Here is a 22,520-nt window from a genome sequence, read left to right on the forward strand (position 1 = left end):
GGGGCAAACTAATTGTAGCTCTTTGTTTTTCTTTATATTTCTTCCCCTTCACTTTTTTACATTCCTTAGTTTTGATCATCTTTCCACCAAAAATGTTCTTGATGAATACATTTTGTGGTGAAAAAGTTGTAAAGAACCCACTGCATTCTTACTTGCACTAGTTCTACACAATTACAGTAAAATAGAAGGATAACATGTCATCTCAGTTGTTTTTTTTCCTTCCCATTAGACTTTTCCTAACAAACGCTATTTTGATTTAAAGGTTTTGGTTTAGGGCTCTTTAATGGAAGCAACAAAGAATTAAGAAACATAAGGTGATTGGTAGAGGTACCTTCCCCAGATGTACCACTTTATCACAGCTGGTAGAGGCTGACAGTTCCACTCATTCCATTTGCATGAGCAACTCCAAGGATTCCAATCATAGATAAGAACACAGCAATAAGTATTTACCTCAGGGCTATGACACCATTGTTGACAGTGGAGGTGTTTTTAATTTCCTACAGATCACACCAAAGTGCTTCTCCCAATAATCTATCAACTGAAGTTTCCCATTAAAGTACTTGATAGCAAGGGGTCTCATCTCCCTCCAGCAAGTTATAAGCATGGCAAAACGAAGATGCATTTCCCACAAATTAAAATCATTCTTATGATTGCAATAGCTGAATCCCCTAGAGAAGTGGCACATTGGAGGTGGGAGGATAAACAAATATTCTAATCACAATCTTCTGAAAGCTGAAATTTGGTTTCAAGATCTGATTTTATTTTTATTCCTTCTCCTAGCTCAGTGAGAACTATAAAAAAAAAAACAAAAAACAAAAACAGAACACCTAAAAAACACATCCTGGTAGCAGACTGCTTTTCAATCTGTGATGATTTATTTGCATGCTTATCTACCTTAGCATAACAATAGGTTTTAGATATTTGTCTTTTTTGTTACTCTTTTCATAGCACATGCTGCACTGAATGGTGATCATTCATTCCAGTAAATGAGTGATTAACCCAGGGGGGTGTCAATTAACACAGGGGAGTCAATCCCTAACTCCTACAAACCAAGCAGTGCTCACTCATATTTACAGTTCTGTTGTTGGTATTTTTTAACCACACTTCACATGTGGGTTTGCACTGTGCATCTGGGAGCACTAGCAGCGAGGAAGACTGAGATTCACATGTCTTTGGATACAATGCCCCAGGACCACTCTGACACAACGCAGACCACAGTTTGCATCCGCCTGGGCACACTGGCCCCATTTCCTCACAGCAGATCAAGCACCGCTTGCTGCATCTTGGTGAGGATGGTGCAGGAGAGATCAGCTGGTTTTGCAGAGGACACAAAGGGAAAATCAGTTTTCAAGAGCCTGATTCCCAACTCACCACCGTCCCAGAGGCCACTTCATAATTCTGTTACAACACCACGCTTTTTGCATATTGCCATGATCTGGTGGCTGTCTCCATACATTTTAAAGAGCTGCTTTCTCTGGTTGCTGAAGATATCCAAGGTAAGTGCCACATGAATGACTGAAGAAAGACACAAAACCAAGGGTGAAGGATGTTCAAATTGGCCCAATACTGAACTCTCTTAAAGAATGCAGCCAAAATGCAAATTCTTATTAATTATTTACTAATCCCATCTCAGTTTAAGAGCTCTTTCAAAAAATATTAAATCTGTTTTAAAAGCACTAAAAGTAAATACAGTAAGTTCACATTTATCAGAGAAGAGCATGAGCATATAAGATGTTATTTTCTCCACCATGGGGAGACTCTGGAAATGAACATTGGCAACCATCAAAACACATTTTATTAAATCTATTTCATTCAATAGAACATTATTAGAATCGCAAGGCTCAGTGAAGACAACTTACATTTAGTTAGGGTAGGTTTCTGAGGTCTTAACTGATGCTATAGAGAAAAATCTCAAGAAATGCTTGACCTTGAGAATATGAAAATGGATGTCTCAACAGCTCTGCTTCACAGACAGCGGAAAGTTTGATCCTCTTCCAACAGGGAATTTCAAAACCTTAAAGGCTGTAGCAAGTCAGATCGTTGTTCCTCAGCCAGCTCTTGCTAGAATAGTCATAATAACCATAATCAGAGATTTATGTATTGTCTTTAATCCCTATAGAACTTAAAGCCGTTTGCAAGAGACTGTGATCATAAAAAGCATGTACAAAAATATATATCACACTCATACTCCTCACTAAGGAGAAGAGGCCAGCCTGCAATGAGACATAACAGCTGCTGAAGAAATCACAGCATTAGCCTTGAAGAATAAATATGAGGAAAATATAATAACTAATTAAATAGCAAAGGGGATTTAAATAGGCGAGTTATAATCATTATAACTGAACTTGGCTGGAAGATGAAAGCAAACAAGGAAGAAGTATCAAATGAGAAGTTGTAAAAAAAAAATCAGTGCATTAATTGTAATGCTGGGAAAGATTTCCTGTTGCACTTGCCTCTGCAACCCCAGTTTCAGTCCCTAAACCTAGTACCAAGCCCCAGTACCAGCTGATGCAGTACAGAACGAGCCTGAGGTCTGTGCATACAGTTCATTGGAGTCCCCCATTAAGATACCTCTCCCCCATAAATATTTTCTCCAAGTCCACCAAAATGAAAGTGGAATGTCACAGAGGCAGTGACACAATAGCTGTTCACACATGTGCTGCTGCTGATATTATAGGCAGGGTAGAAGATTTTTAAAAGTTCTTTTTCATTTCCCTGTGAATACAAATCTGTTCAACTCCACAGAAAATTTGAAGCAAGGTTTTTATATCTATTAAGCAACAACCAAAAAAAAAAAAAAAAAAAAAGACATCCAGTTAACGTGATCCTAAACAGCCTGAAAAGACATTTATCATTCATGCAACTTCCGGAGATCCAAAGGCCAATTTCACATCATCTGGGGCTTAAATTCATGGAAAGCTCCTGTGAGAGCTCCCATGGCTGCAGACGTGCATTCCCCATTCTTGATGTTGCCAAACATGTGAAGGATATACTGCAGTGTGTTCACATTGAAAACACTTTAAATATTACTGTGTCAAAGAGCAAAGCAGAGCACACTCTGACGAGGAAGAAATTTCCAAGAATTTTCTGAATCAGGCTTCAGCTGAACTCAGCGGCTTCTGAAGGAAGGCTTTCACTTGGAGAAAAGCAGCTGCCTTCTGTCCAAAGCAAAGAGGAGACACTTGTGACGTGCAATGTAGCAGAAACACAGTGCCCATGCAGGGCAAAGTGCTGCAAAGAAGATCGATGCAACTTTGCCATTGTCATGAGAGGGTTATGTTTGTAGATGGTTATCACCACAAGGAACACTTTTGCACCAAAGTGGAAGAGGAGTATAAGAGTGCAAAACATTAGCAAGAGAGATGGATGAGATGCTGAGTCTCCTAGATCTGTCTGAATCTAATTAGAAGTAACTTTTCAAAAATGATAACTGGAATCCTCTCACACCAGGTTGCTAAATTGCTATCTTTATGAAGTTATATGAAAGTCAACACATCAAAGATTAGCCAAAACACTATCTTGGCTTAACTTTTTTTTCAACCTGATAAAGTATATGTGGACCCTAAACACCATGCTACAAGTCACTGAGCTGAAGTGGTTCAGAAAAAGAAACAGTTTATGTTAACTGGAATACTGGTAGCACTGTAATCTCACCTCAAACAGGTTCAGGATCACAGTCAATGACAGGGAAACATTTACAAATGGCAAACAGCTTCAGTCAAAACCACATCTACTCCAGGTAACAGTTTTGTTTCCTCAGCATTGTTCTCTGCTGAGTAATTTCCATCAGAGAAAACAACAAACAGAGCCTTAGAAGTTCTGAACGCATCTCAAAGAAAAGAGGAAAATGGAAAGCAGACCCTCAGTGCAGTTAGGCATGTCATTTCTTTCTTTAAGGAAAGGCCTCTCTGAGGAAGAAGCGCAACAAGGCGCAGCTTGTAAAGCTATGTACCTCTGTATTCTCACAGGAGGCTGAGAAGTTCCCAACAGCATTGTGAAGGCTGCCTAATGTTTCTTATTAGGCGCTCAAGAAGTCTTGGCTAGTGAAGTCCCCAAGAAAAAATTGATAAGGCTGGGTTTGAATTGTTAGAGAAATCAAGATGTGCATGGATACCTCAGTGGTGTGCCACCAGATCCCTGTAACCACTGTTAAGTTCTGTTCATCATATGCTCTGTAACATCTTTCAAACTGTTTCCATGTATCTTATCAAAGGTCTGTCAGCAAAAGGAGGCTTTGTTGTTGCAAGTTCCTGCAAACTGTTAGGCTCTCAGGCAGTCTGCTTGGTGACACAAAAATTCTTCATTTAAGGCTAGACTTAATACTGCATGATCATTGTTTCTTTGTTTTCCTTCTGAAAAGGAAATCCTTATACCTGACAGGGAGAAAAAAAACAAACAAAAAACTCTTCTCTGTGTCTTTTATATAATTCTTGAGGCATTGCTCTCCCAATACTTGCATACAAAAAAAAAAAAAAAAAAAAAAAAAAAAGTGAGATTTCTCTCTGATATTGTTGGAAGTTATTGTTGCTAGAGGAAGTTGTGCTCCTCTAGCAAACCATAGGCCAGCTGAAATCCATTTTCAACTTCTCTTCTACCAACACTTACTGGTATTAGCAAGCACAAAAAATTCAATGACAGATAGATTTGAGGATTCATAAGACAAAGGTTCAAGTTTCAGTCAAACAGCTTCACTTCAATCCTACCATTTGTACATAAGAGAGTTTATAGTGTGCATTTTGATGGCAGAAAGTAATCCAAACACTGCTGGATCTCTCTCCAAAAGTGCTTCTAAAGAAAAGTTGTTCTCCAGTTTCACCTAATGGGTATTAAGCAAAGTTATACAGTAACTTTTGTGAACTGAAGAAGCTTGCCCAATCCTATCAAGAATGACTATTCAAACTAGGCTGATTTTTTTCCTCATCTGTGTACAACTTGCACCACGTTTCAAATCCCCAATGAGTCAGCAGAACACTCCAGCTTCAAGCGTAGGAAGAAAATGAAATAAGAAAGCCGCTAATAAATAAAGTCCTGCTAAGCAAAGCCCCAGCATGAACTGTATGACAGGTGGACCACATCCTATTCTTGATATGAACATCTAACTGTGCTGCATACTTTTAAAGTTGTCATTGCTTAAACAAAACAAAACAAAAAGAAAGAAAGGGTAGAATTTCACTGTTCCTCCATACTGAGTGTTCCATTTGGCTGCCACAGAAGAGATGAGCTCTCTGTTCCTACAGCAGTTAGTTGGAGGAGGCACATGGCCATTAGCCAGAGCCAGGAACCAATAGTTAAAGTGAGATGCTTATCCTAGTTGTCCATTATGTAGGAACAGTGACAGAGAAGTGTTTTATTCATGCAGATAAGCAATTTTACTATGAACTGTTTAAGCTCTCATGCCAACATCTAGGCTTGTCTAAGACAACACTATATATTTAATTAACTGTAACCGATCTGATTGCTGACGGGAAAAATACATGCTCAGTGTGCTCATGACTCAACATTCAACCAAAACTACAGAGGTAAAGAAAGATCAGAATCAACTGTTTCCCATCATTGGATCAAACAGCTTGTTCTAGCTACAGCTCAAAAAAAGAATTTTGTCTCCAGTGAAAGTAGCCTTCAGTCAAGTGGATTCAGAGTCACTGAAAAATACTAGATCAGTCCAACCGTATATAACCAGAACACACAATTCCTGCAGTTTAGTGACTCGAGGGGAACTGATGTTGTGATTAAACTTTCTTTCCCCCCCCTCACCCCTCACCCCCCCCATAAGAGGAAGAAAGAAAGTACTATGAAAGTGTGGACAGTCCTGAAAAAGTTTGGAAGAGGTAAGGCAGCAAGTCCTCAAGTGACAGAGTAGAACTGAAGGACAGAATTAGAAGAGACGAAATAAAGGTACAGGGAACACGAAAAAGATTATCCAAGTATGATAGTGAAGTATAGCAGCAGCTCAGACAGTAGGAAACTTTTAGAAGATGACAGCAACCAATTTATTTAGGAAAGAAAAAAAAGAGAATTGAAAAAGACACATGGTTAAGCAGCAAGTGAAGGCATGAGATAATACACCTGAGTTATAGGTTGCACACTTGCTGTGTTACCCTTACATCCAACAGCAGTTATTTGATCACCACCACTTCTTCCTCCTTAAAGAGGTTCCCCCCCAGTTCCTCCATTTTCTTCCTCATTGCTGAATCAGGAAAAAGTTTCTATAGTCAATGAAATGTTTCACATAATCAGAAATACATTTAGTACCTATAGTCCCATGTGCACTCCTAAGTCCAGAGCTGTTCCTCCCTTACAGTGCAGAGCCCCTGTTTGTGTGGGTGCACTCCGGGTCCCATCCCACCCCAGGCCCCATTCCAGGATTGACAACTCAAAGGCAACTGGCCATGAGGCAAAAAGACAGAAAGAACTTCAGCCTCAGCTCACAATGATATTTCAGTCTTTAATTGTTTCTGTTTTTGATTTTTTTTCCAGTTTTTTCTATTTAACTGAGGGTGACAACAACTGTGATTGTTTTGTGGTGGGTTTTTGTTGTGTTTTTTTTTTTTTTTTCCTTGAGATTTTGTAGATGGGATTTTCCAAAGAAACCAGGTTTTTCTACTAAAGGGATAAGGAAGAAAAAAAAGAGGTAAAAACAGTCATAATTAGTCTAAAATCAGATTTCAAGACTGCCTTCAGATTGTTATTACATAGATCAGATGAGCAAAATCTTGTTTGGACAAGATCCTTATCCTTGAAGCAATGAAGAACTACACAATAAATAAGAAGTAGTCTTCATTGTGAAAATGCCAGTAACTGAACAATTTCAGCCCGATCATTTGGTTTTCTGTGTTTCAGTGCTCTGGCACACTGCAAAAAGTACATAGGGCTCTGCCTACTTGCCAGCAGCTGAATGAATCACAATCACCCTTGACAAATAAAGCAGGCTAAATATAGGCACATAAACAGAAAACATTACAGACTTGTGATGAATTAATTTACTTGCATGTTACACAAGATTGAACAGCAAACAGAATGGAATCTGTGGAAGTGACAATAATTCTTTAAAAGCTTAAAAAGGATTTGCATTGAGTTCTGCACTGCAGTTGAAAGTGACTCTGGTTCTCACATGAACATCTTACTTTGCAAGTTATGTACTTGCTTGGACTTGGTATAACCTGAGAACTTCTTGTTACAATTCTTTTTCAAATGAGAAACAATAAAATGACAAGTTTTACAAGGGTATGGAAGATTTAGATGACTTTTAAATCTGTCATCTCCCTATGGCTTTCCATCTCTGCAGAAATTTTTCCTCTGCTTAAAAAGGACTCCTCCCCAGCTGAATCCAGCCCAAAACAGAACAAATTTCCTGCAAGGCTTGAGCTTTAAAAATCATGGAATGTATTTACTTTTATTTAAACAAACAAACAAACAGAATTAAGAACAAGGTCTGTCTGTATGGGGCTCAGAGCACCCTGATCAAGCTGTAGATGTCCCTGTTCATTGCAGGACAGTTGGACTAGATGAGCTTGAAGTCCCATTCAACTCAAACAATTCCGTGGTTCTATGAACTGACTATCAGACCCTCTTTTCCCTGGAGCAAACAGTCATGGTTCAGCCATTGCTGAACGAAAGTAGAAGAGTATATGCCAGGTTTTTCTGGGCTGGGCATCCAGGAGCACTCCTAGTTTCCCAGTTGGCTGCATCCCAGCTCCATGTTGAGAGCCACCCTATCCTCCAGCCAACTCATAGCATCCTCACAACAGAAGGGGTCCGAGCCAAAGGTGATGGTCTCCAATACACTGCACCTCAAGCAAACATTGTTAAAAATCTCAAAATTTGAAGTCAAAGAGAGTAGTAAAATCCATACCTAGGAAAAATAAAGATGCAGAACTTTCACCTGGATGTTGACAGTCAAGTCCTGGGGGTCACCTAGGTAAGAATACTGCCATTATGTACAAGAAGGTAAGAGGGTACTTTATTATTAGCAGTTGCTGAGAAGCAGCTGTGTAAGCTTTCTCCTGAATATTGATGGTGGATTGAGCAAGAGCTTGATTTGCAACACTCACATTTCCTCTTTGTTGTTCACTCCACTATATATACACATCAGAAGACACCACAGAAAATTCTGGCATGTCTTTAGTTTAAACTACTAGTGTAATACTTGGACTCACACATCTCTCACACTATAAATGTTTTGCTAGCATGATATGACATTAAAGATGAGGATGAACCATGGCCGTAAGCAGCATTTGCATTCCACTTTCAGAACCATTTGAGTTCCCAGATAGCTTTTGTTGTATTACAGGTCAATATTCTTAATGGTAGCTGACTTTATAAATGAAAATCTATTATTAAAACAAGGCAAAATACAGTATAAGGACGTTCACCTTCTCCTTAGATTTTTTTCATCCCATCAGGGAGAGAGCAGAGAGTTAAGGCTGGGATTATTTTTCAGCTGCTCTGTACACCAGCTCATTTCACACATGGCAGCACTGGGACTTCGAACACTCATATGGAATACTAATCATCAATGGTTTTCATCATCTGTAATTTAAGTATAGGATTGAAGCAGTCACAAACAGCTGGGAAGATCTAGCTGGTATTTAAAGATCATTCTTTGCCCATTCTGATCTGAAGAAAAAAAAAAAAAAAACAGCTGATTTTGGACCAAATTCAGAATGGCTTGGCCTAGGATAGTGCTAGAAGCAGGAGCTTGTTGACAAAGTCTGTTGTTTTTTTTTTTTTTGAACAATTTCTATTATTAAAGAAACTGCTTCATTAGCTTCAGAAACCAAGACTCTTTCTAAAGATTGTGTTTAACAAATAGATATACATACAAAAGAAAACAAAATCCTCCCTATTTAGTTATCTACTATGCAAACATAAACTTAACTTTCCCCTCTGAGAAATACAATTTTTCTGAAATATATGGAAGCACTGGCAGCTGATCACAAGTTATGATCCTGATAACAGCAGATGTCAGCATTAAATCATCTGAAAGCAGCTCAGCTGACCCAGGTTCAACACATCCATTGAAGCTTTACATAAAGCCAGCTGCACTCAAAATATAAGCCAAAATTTCAATTACATTGGATAAAATCAAATCATAAATTTACTTAAAGTTCTTGCAGGAAAGCAGTTTGGCTGATTGCTTATATGGGGTGAATGCAGCTCAGTCCTGGCCCTGAGAAGCAGGTGATCACAAACACACCACAGCTGCACACATTGGAAACATTTAAAGAAGTTGCTTGCTACACTGCACATACATATGGTTAAAACAAGCAAACAAAAAACCAACAGCATAAAAGATATCATACTCAGAACCTTAAATATTACAAAGCATTTCTTTTCCTTTTTCCAGAGGCTGCTGGTTGGAGAGAGTTTGAGGCAGTCTCATACTTCTGGAAAACACACTCAGCAGACTTGCAGCCCCATATGGTGTTCATATGGCAACTTAACTGCTTGAGAAGGTGAAGATGCATTCTGTATTTATGTTGATGCAACTCATCGGAGTGGCCCTTCATTTACTACCTCACCTTAACACAAAATGATGAGCTGTGGTTTGAATTCTAGACTCTGTACAAATGTGGTAGGAGGAGGGGTTTTCAAAAACATTAAACTGTAACACAATAAAGAGAAAGGGCCTGCACTAGCTACTTCACATAACTCATTTTAAGGGAATGAGTTTCCTGCAGAAGTAAAGATGCGAGTTACCCTGGTGAGTGCCTATCTGCCATCCTGTGGTTACAAGCCCAAAATGATGGTTGGTTCACATTTACTGTGTTCATAGAGGCACAGAGGAGGGCTGCATTTGCCACTCACACGCACTGATTTACCATTAGATTCTCCCAGCAGCCCTGGCTGTGTTTTGGTCCATGAAGTAAGAATCAACCAACACTGAATATAAACACATGTTCACAAACGTCTGCTCAAAGTTATGAATTCCATTAAGATGTGCTAAGTCTGCTTTAGAAGGAAATTACTAAGCAAATACTGAATTATTTAATCTAATTTTGTGTTCCATGATGTCTCATATTGCTATGCTGCAAAACTAGGTTTGAAAATTCACTATTTCATTACATAGGGCTCCTGAAGAATTTTACCTACTTTCCAGGTATTGTATTTAAGGGTCTATACCTATATCCTTTTTCCATAGGCAAAAATAGACAACCTCATTACAACATATATAATAATGATATTTGCTTTTGTTTCTATTTGTTAAGATACAAAGAAAACAGCGAAGGGCAAAATTACTAAAAATATAGCTACACAATAAATCCTCATCTGGAGGAATTTTGCAATATGCTGAAACTTGGTTACATTCTGACTGGAAAGTCTCCAAAGGCATGTTTTTCCATAGGAAAATGCCAATTCATCAAAATCAAAGCATTTAGCAATTGTAAAAAGCCAAATACCGTGGAAACCTATCTTGTACTGGAACCATGCCCAGGCTCCTGCCAGCCTGCCTGCAGCTCTGCACTGCACAGATGGGAAATCAAATCATCAGGAAACTGAAGATAAAAGGCTTGACATGGAGATAAAAACATGCAAGGCCCATTAGCTCCAGCTTCCACTATCCTGACTTTCCAGGGTTTTCAGTCTGACACAACTCACCCAGAGAGTTCATTGCCTGCAGAGGAGTTGGGGGGGAGGGGGATGAGGGTGCAGATGGTCAGGCTTCCAAGGCCAGGAGGTCCCAACCCCAGTTGAGCCCCACTGTTCCCCTGCCCAGAAAGGGATGCTCAGACCTATTCCCTTTACCATTAAATGCTTAAGTTCCATAGAGAGATCTTATGCCTAGCTGGAGAACATTTGGTATTTCCATTACTCAGAAATGGGTCTACACTTGTGATGTGCAGTTATGGAAACCCAAGGATTGTACCTATCCTTACCTAGTGAAGGATACTGCAGTCACTCACAATAGAAGCAAGACAAGACAAAGCTCGAAAAGCTAATGCTTGAAGCTTGCAGTCTGGACAATTATAACTTTGCAAAATAAAGTTTGCAGAGAAGGTCGTGTTGAGGCAGCTCAAAAATCTAGCTAACCACTGATCTAGATATAGACATAATGGCAAAGTGCTTGTGCCAACAAAAAACTTTGTCTCAGCAACAAGTACAGAGCAACATGATGATCTGTGTGCTCAGATCTGCCAGCCAGTGTGCAGGTGAGAGTGCACAGCTCAACACATCATTATAAGCAACTTCACCAGCTCTTCCACTGAACTGTTACTCCCCAGGGCCATCATCCACTGCTATTCAGTCATATCCTTCTCCTTCAACAACTTGCCACATGCCAAGGAATCCAGCTCTACCTCTTCTTTTTCTTTAATTTGGATGCTTCTATTCAGAGTTGGAGCCAGTAACAAAGGGATTGCATGAGTGCAAAGCAACAGATGCTCAGCCTAAGCGAGCCAGACAACTTGAGATCTTCCAGGAGTAGGTTTGTTATAATGGGTATAAGCATTTTCAAATCAGTGGTGACTTTAGAGGTCTCTTTAAGACTAATTCAGTGGAGCTTTTGGAAACTGGAACTGACTACCCTCTAAGCAAGCCACCTTGCAGGAAACACATGGATTGCATGCCCCAGAATTCAAAATAGTTGCCCACCAGTCTTGATGGGATAGGGAGAGTTTAAGCCTCCAAAGCAAGAGGAAAGCAAAATTCAAATACCAAGAACAGATGTTATTGACTTAACTGGACTTTACTGCAGAAATGTCATTTTCAGGTTTTGTTCAGCAATTAAATCATGTTTCATCATCTAGATGTACTAAACAATGAGATTTACTGTAGTAGAGTTAAATATAGATAATATCCACTGGCCTGTATCTGGGAAAGCATCTCACAAATGTTCAGCTCTCAGCATGCAACTGGAATGCAGGATATGAAGTACTAATGAGTCCTTCACAGTTCTGAGAATTGCCACATACAGCATCAAGCAATTTACAAAGTTTCTTTCAAGTGGCAGGACCTGCATCTTCTAACATGGAAGTCAAAACTGAATTGACAATTCTTTCTATTTGCCTTCATCTTGTTCTTGAAGTAGATTTTCATGCTTGCTCTCTTCCAGTATTCTGGATGCTTTCCTTTCCTGACAGACCTCAAAGACCTTCCTTTATAGTTGATATACCCATATGGAACTGGCCAAATCAAAATATTTTGAAGTTCTTACCATATTGTTCAATTTCAGATGCCAAAGGAGTCCATCTTAAACATGCAGTTTAATTATTGAGAAACTTCTCTCTTTCTCTCTGAAGAACATCTCTGTTCACTTTACTGGGGTTATTCTTTGTGAAACTCTTCACTGGAAGCCAAAATAATTATGGAGATTGCAAAGACGAGATTCCCTGAATCTTTGAAGTGTTCCTTATCAGAAATTTTTGCAACCAGGACCATACAAAGAAATCTAAAGATTTCAGTTATCAGAAAACTACAATATCCTCAAGGAGTGACATGCCAGTGATCTCTACAAGGAACACTAGTAAGCAAAATGGGCAGGGGGATAAGAGGAACAACAAAAATCTAATAAAGTTATAATGTAGGATTTCCATCATTCGCTTCTAAACTTGTCTTCTGTCAGAAAGTATGACCTTAAGAGAATCATTTCTTGGAACAACTCATTCTGGAGCACTCAGGGGAGAGGATGTTCTGACCCCTGTCCTGAAAATGCACTAGCTTGTCTTGGCGCAAGTCAAGAAACGAGTCTAGGGGAGCTGCTAATGAGCACTTACTGCCATGTATAACTGAATGCAATGTCCTTGAGGGAAAAATCAACAGGGAAGGGGAGAAAATAATAATCAAAGGACACAAAATACCCAATAAGGAGAACTTTTTCAAAACTTTGTTAAAGACACCCTGAAGCATGAATTGATGTTCTTTGCTAAGACATTGCTCCTTATTTGTTTGAATCAAAAACATATCCATTATAAGACAGAATATAACCCCAACTGAACATAACTAAACAAGAAACCAGAGTTAAATTCACTGGTAGTTGAGGCCAGTGTCTTCTACACAGCTCACAGACATCGATCCAAAAGTGCATGATTATCAGAGAGGAAGTTTCCCCTTAATTATGTCAAGTCCTAAATCCTGATATCTCCACTGATTGTTAATCTGTGTTGTCCAGGATATTATAGAGTGGAGCTCAGTTTTATCAATTACCTACTGACGTATCCAAGAGTAGTCTAGCAGATACATTATAGCATACACAGTTTTGAAAAGGGCATAAAGATGAGAGCTATCAATGATTTAATGAACCTGACTGTCAGCCCCACAGTATGAAAAACAGAGTCTGAGGAGTTTTGTTTGTTCATCTGAGCATTGGAAAGTTTGCACAAAAATTGACAAGAAAGGAATTTGCTTGCTCAATATAACCATGTTATAGCCATCTACTAGAGGGTGTATTGCATCTTCCTTTGAAGACAGGAAGATGGTCCTATCATTTGAGACAAGGAGCTAATCAGCAGTGATTACTGCTACGTCTGCGTGGGTAGATATGAAGAGGTGCCTATAGCTTGCATGTTTACAAGGACAGCACAAAGTAAAAAGGCCACCATATTTTGAGAATTTGCACAGTTGTGGGAATTGTCACAGATTTCTCTAGTCTGCAGAGCATCTTTTTCTGTTGATTATGTAGTCCACAGACATTTGACAAGTAGCACAGGCATAGTTAACTCTGCCTCTAAAAATGAAATGCAAGTAAAGATGTTTATTAACCTCCCATTCTTAAGAAAAGAGATGTGATAGGATTTTAAAAGAACAGTAGGAAGGAAGAGTCTGCTCTGATTAACCTCTTCTAGGTGCACTTCCTCTGGAGCAGAGTGAGTGGTTGCTACAGGCAGTGCTGGTTGAGATTTCTTCCCGCAATTGCGAACAAACTAAGCAGTGAAACAGTTCACATGGTCTTATGCCTTGTTTTCTCAGAAACACAGATCCACAGATAATCACAGTGCTGCCACTATGCAATAGAACTGAAAGGGTGCACAGAAGTGGTCCTTTCAACTCCTGCAGCTCTCCTGACACAGTCCTGCTTGGATTCACCACAATCCCTCTCCTCTGCTCTCAGGGCCTGGAGTGAGTGGGCTGGCAGGTTCTAACTACCCTGAGCACTCCAGTCACCCTCCTCTATAATCCTCTGCTACAACATCTTCCCTCATTAAGGGTTCATTTCTTTATGTCCAAGTCCGCTCCAATACCACAACCCTGCATAACCTTAGATCATCCTTCCATAAAAACAGCAGAGGTGTGAGAAGCGATGCTGTGAAGTCTCAACTGCACTGCCTGCCCACATACCCTTCACCCACTGGACTAAGAGATGCATTTGGTCCTCTTCTGAGCCATGCAATAGGCACACTGTACCTGGCTTTTGTACCTTGCTGAACCATTGCTCGACTTCCACACTTGTGACCTCAGACCTGCCTCGTCACCGTGGATGTGTGTCTGTTCTCCTGACTGGACCTGGCTATTCCCAATGGTCCTTTGAATCCATGACCTGCTATTACACCAGTTGGATGCTGTGTAATCAGACTCTTGCTACACAGGTAGCTGCTTGCTTGACCACTGTTACCCCCAGATCCCCTTCCCTTCCCAGGCACACCACCCTAGTACACAAGACATTTCATCACAGCCACTGCATACATCTGCTGAGCAGCACCTATGTTTCAGCTCATGCAAATGGTCCAGCATTAAATACCTGCTGAATCAATATTTTAAAGAAACTGCTACAAGTATCAAAGCTGTGGCTGCCCCATCTTGAGAAAACTAGGGAGAATTAGTCTAATGTGGACGTTGTGATGGAAAGTTCTTTGGCTGACTTTGTGGGGGGTGGTTTCCATCCCTTTGTGGAGCCATGGTTTATTTTGTTTCTTGTTCTGTTTCTTGATAGTTTGCCAGCATCCTCTGGGATAGATTCTTCCTCAGCATTTTCTGAATCTATGTCAGTACAGTCCAACAGTTCCTCCTCCCAGCTCTCATACACGCAATGACTCAGCCTTGGCTATCACTTTCCCTTTATTGAACTTCATGACAATTTTTTCAGCTGCGCTGCTGTGTGGTCAAAACAAGTATGTAAGCACTGTGCCAAAAAGGAATTTCAAACAACAGAAAGAAAAAGCAAGAGAGATGTTTTGAGACATTGAAAATGGATCTTTTAATACAAAGCAAGCAAACTACGCACTGGAATTCTAGCATTTATCTGACTAGGATCGGTGTGACCAATAAAATGCTCAGCTGTAGCTAAACTTGTAGAAAACTTCAGCTGAAAAGAGCTTTGAATATTCCTCTTGTTTCATAGGCCTCATATTATCAGTGGGCACTAAGAAGATGCCTTTGAGACCTGAAAAAAGTAAATGGTGGAGTGAGCTACAGAGATGGAGTCACAGACATGCAAGAAGGATTAAGAGGCAAGACTCCTTAAATTACTACCCTAGGATTGCTCGCAAGCAAAATAACCCACTATTGTTGTTAAAAGCAAGGACGATTGTATCAATGACTGGAGTTTCACTGAGAAAGACCATAGGTGTCATAGTTTTGTGATTTTTGGTGCAAGTGATGTCTCCAGTCAGAAGGAGGATAAAGAAGCTGAAGAAACTGGGAGACCCTCAAAATTAACTTAAAAATTTTCCTTTACACAGATAAAAATGGGTAACAGCCTCCCTGTTCAGATAAACCTGGCCTTTTTTATCCCCACAATTCAGTTCTAATTGAAAACTGACATGGAAGAAAAAACCTTAACCAATACAGAATGATGCGTGCCTTCCTGGCTCACCAAGGTAGCAACATCAACACTGTGATGAGAGATTCCTAATACCACCACCCACAATATAATGTGAGTTGTCAATTTAAAAGTCTCTGTGCTGCACCACATCACAACATAGTTATTAAAAGCTTGATGCATCTATGTTTCCTTAGCTATGGAATAATTGCTTTCTCTGAAATTGAGCCTGAGACAATGAAAATCCAAACTGAAGCTCAGGCATACAAGAACAGCCCACATTTTTTCCCCATGTTTCAAAACTTAGAGAAAGACTCAAATTCAGTAGAAGGATTTGATAAGTTGTGCACACATTTTTTTCTCTCTTCCTCAAACTACTTTCATCACCAAGTTGTTATCTGCTGCAATATTTTACTCTGAATGCCTATAACTTATATTGACTTCTCTGTCAAAGCTTTTGTTCTATTGATTTTGTTAGAACTCACAGACCCAGAGATCAAGTCTTGCTTTGACTCAAAAGCTGGATATATATATATATATATATTTTTTTTTTTTTTTTTTTGCTTGTTTTCTAGAGAATTGTTAGTCCCATCTGCTGCTAGAAGGGGGCACACAAGGCCTTTGCTGTGTTCCTGTAATCTTTGTTCACTCGTAAAAATCCACCAGTATTCAGATTTCTAACTCAGTGAAGACACACCATAAACAACTCCTCAGCCTCTCAGTGCCTTTTTTAGGTCACAGCCAGGTTTTCAGACATCTTCCCTGAGAGGGACACGTTGTTGCCTCTCCTTAGGATACCACTTATATAACCACATGTTCTCAATGGTGACGCAAGCCTCGTGCGTTCCTGGCCACAGCAGGACAGTGTGCGAGACATGCAGCCTCCAGGAAACAGCGATTCAAGTTATGATAATGCTCCACTTGGGATCTCAGTCTGGAGATGGGCCTGAACTGAAACAGAGGACAAATGCATGTATTCTCTGAAGATCATAGCTATTTGTTTGTACACAAAGGATTGCCAGGGATACTACAAGGCTTCTCGTCTATCTCCAGAATAATCTACTCCAGCTTGACTGAGCCCACTTCTATGCCATGGTTTACCCTGCTCAGCCCTGAAAACTGGAACCTTGTTATTATTGTATTTATCTTTTAGTGTGGTTATAGGGAAGGGCTGGAACTGAAGAGACAGAAACATCTCTAGTCCATTATTTCTCTGTCAAGCTCTTTAGGAGCCAATAAATATGGATTCTGTTTCTGTCTTACAGAAATTAAAGAGTTAGCTTATTTGAATGGATAAGAATGAGCAAAACAGAGTTAACATCTTCCAGCTCTAGGAGATGACTAATAGAAAAGCTCATATTATATTTACTATGGACTAAATGGTACAGCTTCTGTCTCTTTGCTGTATGTACTGGTAGTTTCAAGGAGAACAGATGTTGATGTTCAAGAAATGATGGTGTTTGCATTAAAATGCCTTGTTCTTTTTGAAAAATTGAGCTTGATGAACAGGATTTCAAAAAATGACAATGTTATATGAAGGTATGTGATGACAAGCTGAAAACCAGCAAGGACAACCAAATGGCTGCAGTACACTAATTGTTCATATTCTCATACCCCAAGTAAGGAACTGTGCAAGGGAGCTACCAAGTAGTTTCAGATCTGATTTTTGTAATTATTATTTGTAACACACCACCCAGTCACATTATAACAATGCATACTGTGGATTAAGGGAGCTCAAGTTTAAGGAAGATAAATCAAAAAGGTGTGTTCGCGATTGGGAATATGTGGAAGGGCTGATCCATACAAGACAAAATTCTCTAAACATTTTCCACTTTTAGGTATTTAATAATATTTGGTTAGGAGACCCCCGAAATCCCAGGCAATCTATGCACAAGACAGGTAAAACACCAAACAGCTGGCAAACATGAAGCCACAGGCGTCAAACAAGCTCTCAAGCTGTGTTCTGCCTCACTGCCAGACCTGACCTAATGGGTGGAAAAAAAATAAAAATGTCAATAAAGGAATGTGCTCACAGTACAGATGAACAACACTGGATGTTTGTGGTGTGACATCAGAGATGCAGTAACGACATTTAGCACTCAGTGTGGGAACTTCTCATCTTTGCATGAAAGGATTAATTTTGGCTCCAAGTTCACCCATTAGGAGCCTCTAGCCATAAAAATCAGCTGGTTTGAAAGCAGGAGCTGAGGGTTGATTTTTTTAGTTGTTGCTGCTTTGTTTTTAATATAAGGTCATTATTTTAAGCAATTTTGTTTTGTTTTCAATTCCATCACTTCTTTCCTTACAATATCCATTAGACAGATGATGTGAAGGGAAAGAACAAGAAAAGGGAATCTGAAGAGATGCCAAACTAAGAGCACAGAGTTGTGCCATGTCAAGGAAAAGGACTTGTCTTCATCTGACAGAATTTATTCCCATTCAGCCTGAAGCTAATTTTCCTCCCTGTTCTTTATAAAAATCTGAACTAGCTTTTAGGTGACTATACTGGGGAACACTAAGATTATTTTTAGGCTCAGCAGAAGAAAGACTACAATAACTTTACTGGGAAGGATTTTTGCAATAGAACCTTGGACAGGAGGACATTTCTATTTACACAAATAACTTCTATAAGAAATTTTAGAAGAAGTCTGCAAGGTTACAAGTTTTCTCCAATGCAATCTGGCCTCAGTGTCATGCTTTCATCCAGATAAACTTGGAGGTATTCGAGGGAGTCTTATGACTGACTAGCTGAGATTTTTTTGTACAGTGTTAGTTTATATCCTTTATTCTGAGAATACATGCTAACTTATTCTATGAGACAATATCTAAAAGTAGATCTCTATTATTTCTAAATTGCAAGTTGCAAAGACCATTACCCACAATCCTGACAATTCTTATCAGACACAACCAAGGATATAATACTGCCTGTAAACAGTGAAGGTATATTCACAGTTTGAGTTGGTTTCCTGTCAACATTTTCTGTACTTTAATAGGCCTGCAAAGAAATTAGTCTTTTAATAGCAAGCAAGTTAAATACACTTCCTTCCCATTTTCCAAGCATGGTGCAGGCTTCTGTAGCAGTGAGCCATGGCCAGCCAGCCCGCCTATTAGCCCTGCATTCAGGAACTGACCACAAGTAATTACTGCTCTTCTGACAGTGGAGGGGCGCAGAAGGTGAGAGCCCAGAGAGGCTCTCTGAGCAAAATGGCTTTGCTGTTCATCACAGCTGCATATAACCCCAAAATGCTTGGGGGAGGAAGAAAAGGAGCAGCAGTCCACTATAAACTTACTTATGCTAGATGACTGACAAAGACATGATAAACAAAATAGTTCACATGATGTTTTGTGACTCTCATTTTGTACCAAAGAAACAGATTTTACTGTGTTGAGTAGCTAACATGAGAATGGGCAACTGCAGCCCTAGAACCTCTCTCTAAATACACTGTGCTCACCATGATGTGCACAGTCAACAGGGAAGACTGTAGAAACCACAATGAGAAAGTCATCTGGAAAGTTAAAGTTATAGCACAAATGAGAGCCCAGGGAACTTCTACTACATTGCCAAAACTGCAATTTAATGTTCAGGCCAAATACATTGCACTGCACATTAGGGAGACAGTGTGGTCTGGAGGTTACAGAAGAGGGCTGGGAACCAAAGGATCCTCTTGGGATTCTATCTGGAATGATCTGCTCCCTCTGCGACTTGAAGGAAGTCACTTTGATTTCTGTATCTCTTAGTTTAGATATGAATGCAGATGGAAAACAGAACGTCACTAAAACCTCTCCATGCTACAGTCAGAGCTTATCTATGCAGAATATGTCAGTCTTTTTGACAGTTCATTTCAGGAGGGAATGTCCAAGAAGGGGGATCCAAAAAACAGCCCAGTTTCCTAATAAGAAACAAAATCAAGCACAAAATCAACAGCATTTTTATGGTTAAAAAAATGTATATGAATGGTACAGGAAACATTACGCTGCAAACTGTTCCTGGAGAGGGTGGATTTCTAGAAGAAAAGAAAAGGTATCAGGAGGAATCTTGCTGCCAGCATGACACCAATTTATTAAAAAGATACCTTAGCAGTCAGATTGGATGCTGATACTCAAATGAAGGTGTACATTTGGAGTCATCTGGTCAACAGTTTGTGGTATCCACTGGTGAGAGAGAACTGGGCAACATCGAAGTGAGTAGATGTGCTGCTCTGCTGCTGGTCTATGGAAATAGGCAGGAGGGTCCTCCCGGGTCAGCGGCCTACACTGCATCAAAGCCATTCTGCAGTTAAGCGGTGCCATTTCACATGAGTGAAAGTTAGAATGTTGAGGATTCTCTCACTACAGTTGGAATCACATTATTAGAAGGCCTGGATTTGCCACGGATACAGCTTCCTAATATCTGCTAATCCATCATTTCAACTCTGAAGTCCAAGTCTGAAAGCACGGTTGTGCCTCAGCATCACTCAAGGACATTTTACTCAAGAACCCTGATCAAAAACTGCACCCAGCCCTTCGACTTAGCTAACCCAACCTGCTTGGACAGTCACACCAGGATCCATTCAGATTCATCAGCCATCCACTAAGTCAAAGGAAGGAAAGCCTCAGGTTGCAGCAACATCTTCCCTGCAGTTTCACATACAACATACTGTCACTTCAAAAAAGGGTCTAGTACATTTCAATCTCATTTTTATGATTTGCCTGTTATTTTAAGTTCCTAAAAACATATTTTCGAACATTCCCTTTAAGTGTGGTACCAGATAAATACGATGGGAAAGCATTCTGCAGTAAGGATGCATTCTCCCTCTGCTCACAAATGGCTTATAAAATCCAACAGTAACATTCTGGCAATCAGAATTATTTACATAGGAGATGGATGACTAGGCATGGGAAAGCAGTCCTTTGTTCACATCAAAGAACTACATTCAAATTCTCACATGTTACATATACTCATTTTTATTTACAGACAAGAATGATTGTGTAACTTAGTGCAAACATGAACAGGGAGAAGTGCAGTAGGCTGAAAGGGGAAAAATACCGCTTTACTTGCACAGCACAAAAGTTATCTGATTGCATCAGATAGGAAAGTGTTGCCTCAGAGTTCAAGCAGGGGCCATGAAAGCTGAGCTCCTACACTCCCAGATCTTGTCCTGCAGCACAAAGTTGCTGAGTGATGTTTCTCACTTCTATCACCCCAAAAATAAGCCCTGCACGCTGCTGAGGATTTCAGAACAACAACAACAACAAAAAGCCAAGATACAAACAAACCTCCAAGCCAAAAACCTCCAAACAATAAGCTGAAGAGCAATCCAAGGCTTACATTGCTACCCAGCTGCAGCTAGTCTCTCCTGTTTAGAATGTCTCTCATAAATGCTCCCTCCTACCAATCACCTCTCACACCACCAAAAAGCCAGTTTTTTCAGTGCATAAAACGAGGCCTAGAAATCCACTTTTAAGGATACCAGTTTAAAAAGATCTCAACAGCATATTCTGTGCTTGAGAATTAAACTCTGCAGCAGCACTAAGCACAAGCTAGCAGCTACAAACCAACTAGTTCACACCTGGGAGTGAAGGAAGGCAATAGCAGTGCCTTCTACTAGGATACAAGCACTGCAGAGCAATGAAAGATAACAACAAAGGAAAAACAGCTCACCCATTCTGATGACCAACAACAGCTCTAGAGAACTGCAATCTCTATCCTGAGACACTACTTTCTTAGATGCTAACGCTTAAATGAGGGCGAGGAGGTGGTGAGGATTGATCTGGTGGTAATTCTGTTTCATTACTTGCACCTGAGCTCCCTAGATTAGCCATGCATTCTCACCTGCTGCTCAACATTGGTTCACGCTATGACCTGGCAATTCCTATACAACACCTCAAAGGCAACACCAGTTTGACTGAAGAATTTTGGGGAACCTGGTTCTAAGCAGAAAGTATAGCACACAAGTGATATTAGAGAACAACAATAACAACAAAGGAACAGTGGTATAGAAAAGTAGTGATTCAAATACTATACAAGTTACTTAACATTAGAACTGGATTGGGATTGTGGTTTTTTTTCCATTTGTTTTTAAAATTTAAACTCTGTCACCTTGTGATTTTTCTCTACTCCTAAAGAGTTGCTGTCAAGGAAAGTCAGTCCTCTCATATTTATCAAAGATTACATCAATTTCTGAACAGCTCATTTAGCTCTTCCATGGCAGTGGAACATAAAATACAGATGCCTGCAAGTCACAGGTATGCTAGAAATTATACTGGGACTTATTGAGTAATGACAGCTCAAAACCCATCATATTTTAATGGCAATCTGTGCATGCAGGAACGCATTAGTGTGATCTTTAAGTAAGAAACTTGCATTGCACCACTGGAGGTTGAAGTCTCAATGCTTGCTTCAGATCATCCACTTACACCAGCTTACATGTAGGATGTCTAAAACATCCAGCTCTGTGAGAAAGACTGTGGTCAACACCCATGTTCCTCAGGCATGGCGGAGCACTCTGCGGTAAAGGCTGGAGTTTGTCTGCTCTGGAGACAGAAGTCTGCCAGAGACAGTCAGAGACCCTGAAGGGAATTCCCCTAGGAGCATAAGGCTCACTCCCTCCTGTTGTGACCACTTTTCTCATTGTTCGTTTTCTAACATAAATGAATAGTGATGTGAATTTAACAAGGACAACCATAGCCGAGACACTTCACAAAACAGCTTTCTCCCTTTGGGAAGAGGACAACAGACACATCATGCGGCAGATGTTAGTCACATTATTAATGTGCTACTGGAAGATGCTCAGGGAATCCTATACGTGGTAAGAAAAGCCACTAAAGGAAGTTTTTGATGACAACA

General features: G+C 39.9%; 1 long non-coding RNA gene across 1 annotated transcript; it reads right to left on the bottom strand.

Moving 5' to 3' along the window:
- Positions 1-682: 682 nt before the first annotated feature.
- LOC125697620 (uncharacterized) lies at positions 683-21,399 on the bottom strand. The gene is made up of 3 exons (XR_007378885.1): positions 21,336-21,399; positions 1,860-2,061; positions 683-1,515 (listed from the first exon to the last, which is right to left on the bottom strand). It is a non-coding gene; the product is annotated as an uncharacterized LOC125697620 (long non-coding RNA).
- Positions 21,400-22,520: the final 1,121 nt, after the last annotated feature.

Source organism: Lagopus muta, chromosome 9, assembly GCF_023343835.1.
Source record: "Lagopus muta isolate bLagMut1 chromosome 9, bLagMut1 primary, whole genome shotgun sequence".
Taxonomy (NCBI): domain Eukaryota; kingdom Metazoa; phylum Chordata; class Aves; order Galliformes; family Phasianidae; genus Lagopus; species Lagopus muta.